Consider the following 6455-nt stretch of genomic DNA (forward strand, 5'->3'; position numbering starts at 1 on the left):
CGCCTCCCCACGCCGCCGGGGGGACGGGCGGCAGCGGGGAGAGGCGTCGCCACAGCTGCCGCTCTTCCCGCCGACAGTTCCGAGCTCCGACAGCGCTCGGTCTGCCTGTAGTGCGGTCCTGCGCGGCGGCAGCGGCTCGGCGCAGCCCGGCAATGCCGGCGGGGAGGGCACGGAGCAGCCGGCGCCCCTGGAGGGCGCTCCTGTCCCGCCGGGAACTGAGGTGTGGGGCTGGGAGCGTGAGGTCGTGCAATTCGGTGGGAGGGCAAGTGCGGGGCAGAGTGAGAATTTGGGAGCTGCTTTCCTGGAAGACTCAACTATAGGATCATAGGCTGTCCCGAGTTGGAAGGGACCCTCAAGGAACCCATGGAGTTCATGGAGTTCAACCCCTGGCTCCACACAGCACCACCCTACATTCAATCCCTGTGTCAGAGAGCGCTGTCCAAACGCTCCCTGACCCCCAGCCTCAGGGCCGTGCCCACAGCCCTGTGCAGGCTGTTCCATGCCCACCGCCCTGTGGTGCAGACCCTTTCCCTCACCCCCAGCTGCCCTCCCCTGCCGCAGCTCCATGCCGTTCCCTCAGGCCCTGTCGCTGTCACACAGAGCAGAGCTCAGCGCTGCCCTCCGCTCCCTGTGAGGAGCTGCAGCCGCCATCAGGCCTCCCCTCAGCTCCTCTGCTCTGGGCTGAGCGCACCAGGGGCCTCTGCCTCTCCTTATATGTCTGGGCACGACAGGGGTTGTAAGGGACAGCGAAGGAGCACGGGCAGGTCCATCCATAGGAGGCTGGGGGAGTTGGAGATCGGGAAGTTTGTTTGAAGAAAACAGGATTTAAGAAATATGGAGGGAAATTGTTAATGAGAAAAAACTATGGTTTACAAATTAGGGAGACAAAAACCAACCCTGGCTACTATTCCTTAAGTGGAAAATGTCTGAAATATGAGATGGGATATGTGAGATTGGAGTAAAGATTAATATTTTATGCTGAAGTGTGTCCTGGAAATATTCACTGCAGAAACGAGAGGAGGAAATGCTGAACATGAGTATAGATACTTAGTTATAGTTATTTTTTAAACACTGTTTCTGGAGTTCTGAAGCATGATTCTTCAGCAGCCCTTTCTTGGATAAAAATCATGTGCCACTCTGGACTTCCAGGTGCTGTTAGATTACTGGTAAAACTAATTGTGCTTAATGGTAATTGTTCAATGTGTTGTTTGCAGGAGCTGAACGTACTGATCCTTGGAGTTACCTGTGGAGCTGCTTCTCAAGTCAGTTATAACTGCTGAATATTCTGAGCATTCAAAAGATGGAGAGATCAGCATTTTCAGGTTGATTCTGAGTTTATCTGTCCCTGATTTTTGATCATTATGAAGCAATCAAAATGAGAAGCAATTAGTGACTACACCAGTTTGTATGTCATGTAACATGTGTTTTTTTAATGTTTTTTTTTCTTCCGAGAACCATATTTATCTGAACTTGAAATAATGTTCTGCAAATCATGAGTAAACTTCTGAGTTAGATGAAAACTAGTGGAAAAATAAGTCATTCTCTTAAAAATACAAATCCTGCTTTAATTCATCAAAATGTTAAAATTGATCATATTAAATTGTTATTACAGAATAGATTATACAGAACAGGGATGACACGCTAGAAAGTGAAAGTACTTTAAGAACATTCAACTTGCTAGAACACTACAAGTCTTCTCCATATATCTTTACTGTATATTTTCAGGCAAGTATACCTTTATAAACTGTAGTTTTCCTTAGTTTTATTCATATATATTTTGCTAGAATAGTTTTTGAAACAAGCTAGAGCAAATGAAATATGTGCCTACTTGCTTACCATAAAATACATGGGTTTGTCCAACCACAATAAGATTTTTAGTTAACGGTGCAAGCAAAATATTCACAATATGCTTGAATCACTGGGACAGTGAATTTGATATGTTGATCATCTAGACTTAAAAGCAGTAATAACCTGTGCATAAGAATCTTTTCTACAGAAAATGAAATGAAATGCCATATTATTGATGGCAACTATAAAATATTGGAAGAAATCTCATCTATTTTTTAGTGAATGACTATGCATTTGTGTGTTTTTGAGGGCAGACTGTTTGTACCATAGAATAAGCAATGAGTGAGGCATAAATTTAGTCATTTGGCTAATGAGCAGGCTAACAAGTATATCTGTTAGGTTTTGTGGCATCTGTGCCATCATGAAAACAGCTGAGTTCACCACCTCCTTCCTCACCTGTCCTCTTCACTTCTCACTTGTTAAACTGCTTATGTCATTTATTTATTTATTTGGCTTCATACTTAGCTGTAACAGAAACTTCCCAAGAAAGAAACTGAAGGTTGGGGATATGGGAATAGCTTATACAGACAGCATGGGTTCACCTGAACCTGAGCTCATAGTAGCTTATTCCTCCAAAGATGTAGTCTTTGGCTATTGCATGACTTTTCACTGTACTATCTTGTGCTAACCTGTTCTGAGTACCTAGCTCAGCAATAGAGGTAGACTATGAAAGAGCTGTGGTTTTTCTGGGAAATCTTCAAGCTGCGTAAGTTTAAGGTGCAAAAAATTCAAGTTGGTCTACCTCAAGACTAGTGAATTCAACAACTGCTCTGGGACTTGTCATCACCTCCTTCATACACGAGGATCTATACAAAGTCTAGAGGAGGTGCCTCTTACCAAGCCCCTGACAGCATATTGTGTCTTTCAAGAAAGACACAGATTTATCTGAGCACTGTGATTAAGTATGAGTAATAGCTCTCCTCTTGACATCAGAGGATAGGAGAGTAAGGTGTTTCTGTGTGTTCAGAACTAGTGCCCTTGCCTACGACCCAGCCTGAGTTCCAGAGGACTGAAGCCGATGGAGGACTTTTAGAAATCTATTTATTGCCTTATGCCCTGTAGTAGTGAATACATTCGTTTGAAAACTACCTTTCTCCCTTGATGCTAGGAAGGTACAGAGATAAGCAGGCTCAATTTAGCCTTAAGATACTAGTTATTTTCTGAATCTGGTAGAAGATGCTGTGTTGAAACGTCTCAACAGCTTGGTTGTTTACTTGAACATTTTGAAGTAATCACCATCTGAACTACTGAAGATCACAAAATTGTACCTATATGACCATATTAATCTGCAGGGTGTTTAGTTCTGTCTCTCATTTCTGCTGTTGTACTCAGATCATAAACTGTTAAGGAAAACTTTTGCTCTTTTTACAGCACCTTCTACAAAGTGGTTCCAGTCTCTGTGTAGGATTGATAGTAACTATGGAAATATGATGATAATATTGATAATAGTGACAGTGGTAGCAGTATCTGTTCTACTATGTAAAAATTTATATGAGAAGCTAGGAGATACAGAATTCCTGTCCTTTGAAGTTCCATGACAAAAATCAGTAGTTTTTGCTCATACTTGCTACTTGTCATACAAACATTTGTGTATTGTGACCTCTGCTAACAATTTAAAGGATGAGCATCTGAGTTTATAATGAAAACATCTATTCATTATCCAGGCATCTGTTTGGTTTTGCAGCTCAGAAATATCTGACTTGAAATGTCTGTCAATTTTCACTCTTTATTGTACTTAATGTCAAATATATAAGTTGTTAGTGTCCTTCACAAGAAATCTTAAGCTGTAACATTAAAATAATAGATTTATCCACCTTGATCACCCTTTTTGTCTAAAGAAATCAGTTTTTCATCTTAGAAAAGCAGGAAGGAGCAGCATTTTCTTATTTGTTTCATATTTGACATTCAAACAGCAACTGTGAAAGCTGCAAAAAACCCTCATATTAGCTCAGAAGTAATCTCAGTATTTTAATTCCCCAGTGGATACAGATACCTAAGACTCAGCCCTGAAGCAGACACACAAGCTCCCAAGGCATGTAGAAATTCAGACAGACTCCACTTTTTCTGTTGCCTGTTGCATGTCTTGCTCAGTGTGTGGGATCTGTCATTGTCTCTCCAGGTTATTCAAGCATCTTGCACAGTCTACAAAGAATTAAGCGTATTTCTTGAGTCCTATGGGGAATGTTTTTGGAGATCCCTGTCTACCCTTGCTGACATGACAGGAGCTTAAGCAATAGTTCCAGGAAGCGTTTGTAAGTAACTGAAATTTTCAGTTTATTCTGGTACCTACTAGATTGAGGGACATACATACTAGCTCTGTCCAAGGTTCCTTTCAGTGTTAGCCTACTGGATTCCACTTGAGGAAGCCCAAATGGGAGAGTTTCCTTCATGTTTGTTCCTGGAAGGCAGTGTGCATGAAGACTATTCCAAATTATATTCCCTCTGTTTAAAATCCCTTCAGATTTTGCTTGTATTCATTACTCCCTTTCTTACTCTCGTGTCCTCGTTTCTTTTGCTTTTTATTTTTTATTTTATTTTTGGAAATACATTTTCAAAGTCTTCTTGCCTCATTTGAATTTTACTATAACTCATTCAGACTACGTATTTTTTTTGTTCTTTAATACCTTTTTGATCTGACCATAATATTGGAGCATACAAAGTACTCATTTCTACCAGTTCTCTACCAGTTAATACTGTATTGTTTTCTTCTCAGCTGCTAATTTAATCTTTTTTTCTCTATCCATGGTGAAAAGGGTAGACTAATTAGATTTTAAATGCCATAGTGTAGTTCTAAATTAGGGATTATTCATTAAAAATTAACCTTTTATTACGACAATTCTTGATATTGTAGGGTACACATTGACTGTAAGCTAATTTATACATTTAAATTCTATCTGCTTAAGAAAAATTAGTCAGTTATGGAATATAGGAGGATAAATGAAGCACAAAAGTATCAATGGAAAGCAACTGTAGTAGAATGACAATTGCTTGAAAAAGTAATTGTTTCATAGTGCTGTATGTTATGTAGTGTATTATGCTTATTAAATAATGTCCACTTAAAATATACATAAAAATTAAACAATATATATGTTTCTGTGGTTGCTCTAAGAAAATAGTTCTTTGCTACAGTTATTCAAGCTGTCTTGTAAGCAAGTCCTTTATGTTCTTCTAAAAACTAAATTTACAACAGTGTTAATAAGTTTTTTCAATTGTTTTTTAATTTTTGTGTGTGTGTGCTGTGTATCCTGACAAATTGCACTGGACATGCATGTTGCATAACAGTTTTATTTTCAACTTTTTACCATTAGTATAACAAGAATTTAACTTTCCAGGACACTGTAAAGGGAAATGTGATTTTCTCAAGGTCTTTAACAGCCCCTTAATACTTTTGAAATTTCCTTTATGCTATTATTCAAACTTTAGGAAGGATGTCATGTAGTCCTGGAGAGGAGTCATCCTGTTTTGTTAACTCACTAATTCCTGTGTCATCCATTTGAAAGTGTGCCCAGCGTATCATTTTTTTTTTTAATGTACTTAGTAGTGGGTAAAATAATGGTAGTAATAAAACCTATTGCTTCAGCTATGTTACTACATTAAAACGTTATTTTACATCATTCTTTTATTGTGCACTATTTTTTTTTTTTAATTACTCTTGATGGCTTGTGCTATATCTGAGATGAAATTTGAAATTTAATTTTTATTGTTATGAGCATCTTTGTTCACCAATTCTTTACTTTTGAGAATGCAGGCAGCATGTATAAGGACGACAAGGAAAGTCAGTATAAATGAAATAAACAAAACAGTGTTTGTCACAACAATTAATACAAATTAATGCATAATAGTACTAGCATGAACACGTCATGAGTTATACCATATTTGTTGTCTGTTAGAAATATATACAGTTTACTTCTGCTGCTGTGCTGAATATGCTTGTTTATATACATTGTTAGACATTTACACAGACAATTAGTTTGTGTAAAGTAATACATGAGGGAGCTCTTTGATAGTATCTAAAGATAAAGCCATTTAGAATAATTTATGAGACACAATATAGGGTCATCAAGTCTTGGACTCCTGTGCCGCAAGTGGAACAGTGACGTGCTTGTTTCTGGCCTGAGAAGATGAAGAAAAAATAGGACTGCTATGAAATCATCATACTGTTTTAAATCTTTTAGAATAGTTTAAACCTAATTAAATCTGATTTCATCCTGAAAAGTAGAAGCTACAGTGCTATTTGGAGGAGTGTTTCTCCATGAGAGGTGAGTATTGCAATACACTCTAATTTTTAATGTCATGTCTGTAGAATTATTTCTAATCTTTCCTTACAGAAAGATAGAAAGGATCTGAGTGTATGTAGGTTGCTTTGAAAGTGATGCCTCCTATTTATTTCCATGGAAATGACAATAGATACAAAGACCAAAATAACAGTGTTTGATAAAGCAAATTCTCAGCTACAAAATGCTATTTTTCAAAACAGTCATCACCATTAGCTATGCACTTTTGCCAACAGGGAGCAAAAGTCTGCATGCCACACTTAAAAAAAATAGGCAGAAGTGGAAGTAGACCATTGTCACTTTTGCCACTGCTGGAACGCACCACCCACCACC

General features: G+C 38.6%; 1 long non-coding RNA gene across 1 annotated transcript; it reads left to right on the forward strand.

The window, feature by feature from the left end:
* Positions 1-14: 14 nt before the first annotated feature.
* Positions 15-4403, forward strand: LOC149920259 (uncharacterized). The gene is made up of 4 exons (XR_016463363.1): positions 15-220; positions 1215-1322; positions 1613-1725; positions 3968-4403. It is a non-coding gene; the product is annotated as an uncharacterized LOC149920259 (long non-coding RNA).
* The last annotated feature ends 2052 nt before the right edge of the window (positions 4404-6455 follow it).

The sequence above is a fragment of the Phasianus colchicus genome, chromosome 1 (genome assembly GCF_987193195.1).
Source record: "Phasianus colchicus chromosome 1, bPhaCol1.hap1.1, whole genome shotgun sequence".
Lineage (NCBI taxonomy): Eukaryota > Metazoa > Chordata > Aves > Galliformes > Phasianidae > Phasianus > Phasianus colchicus.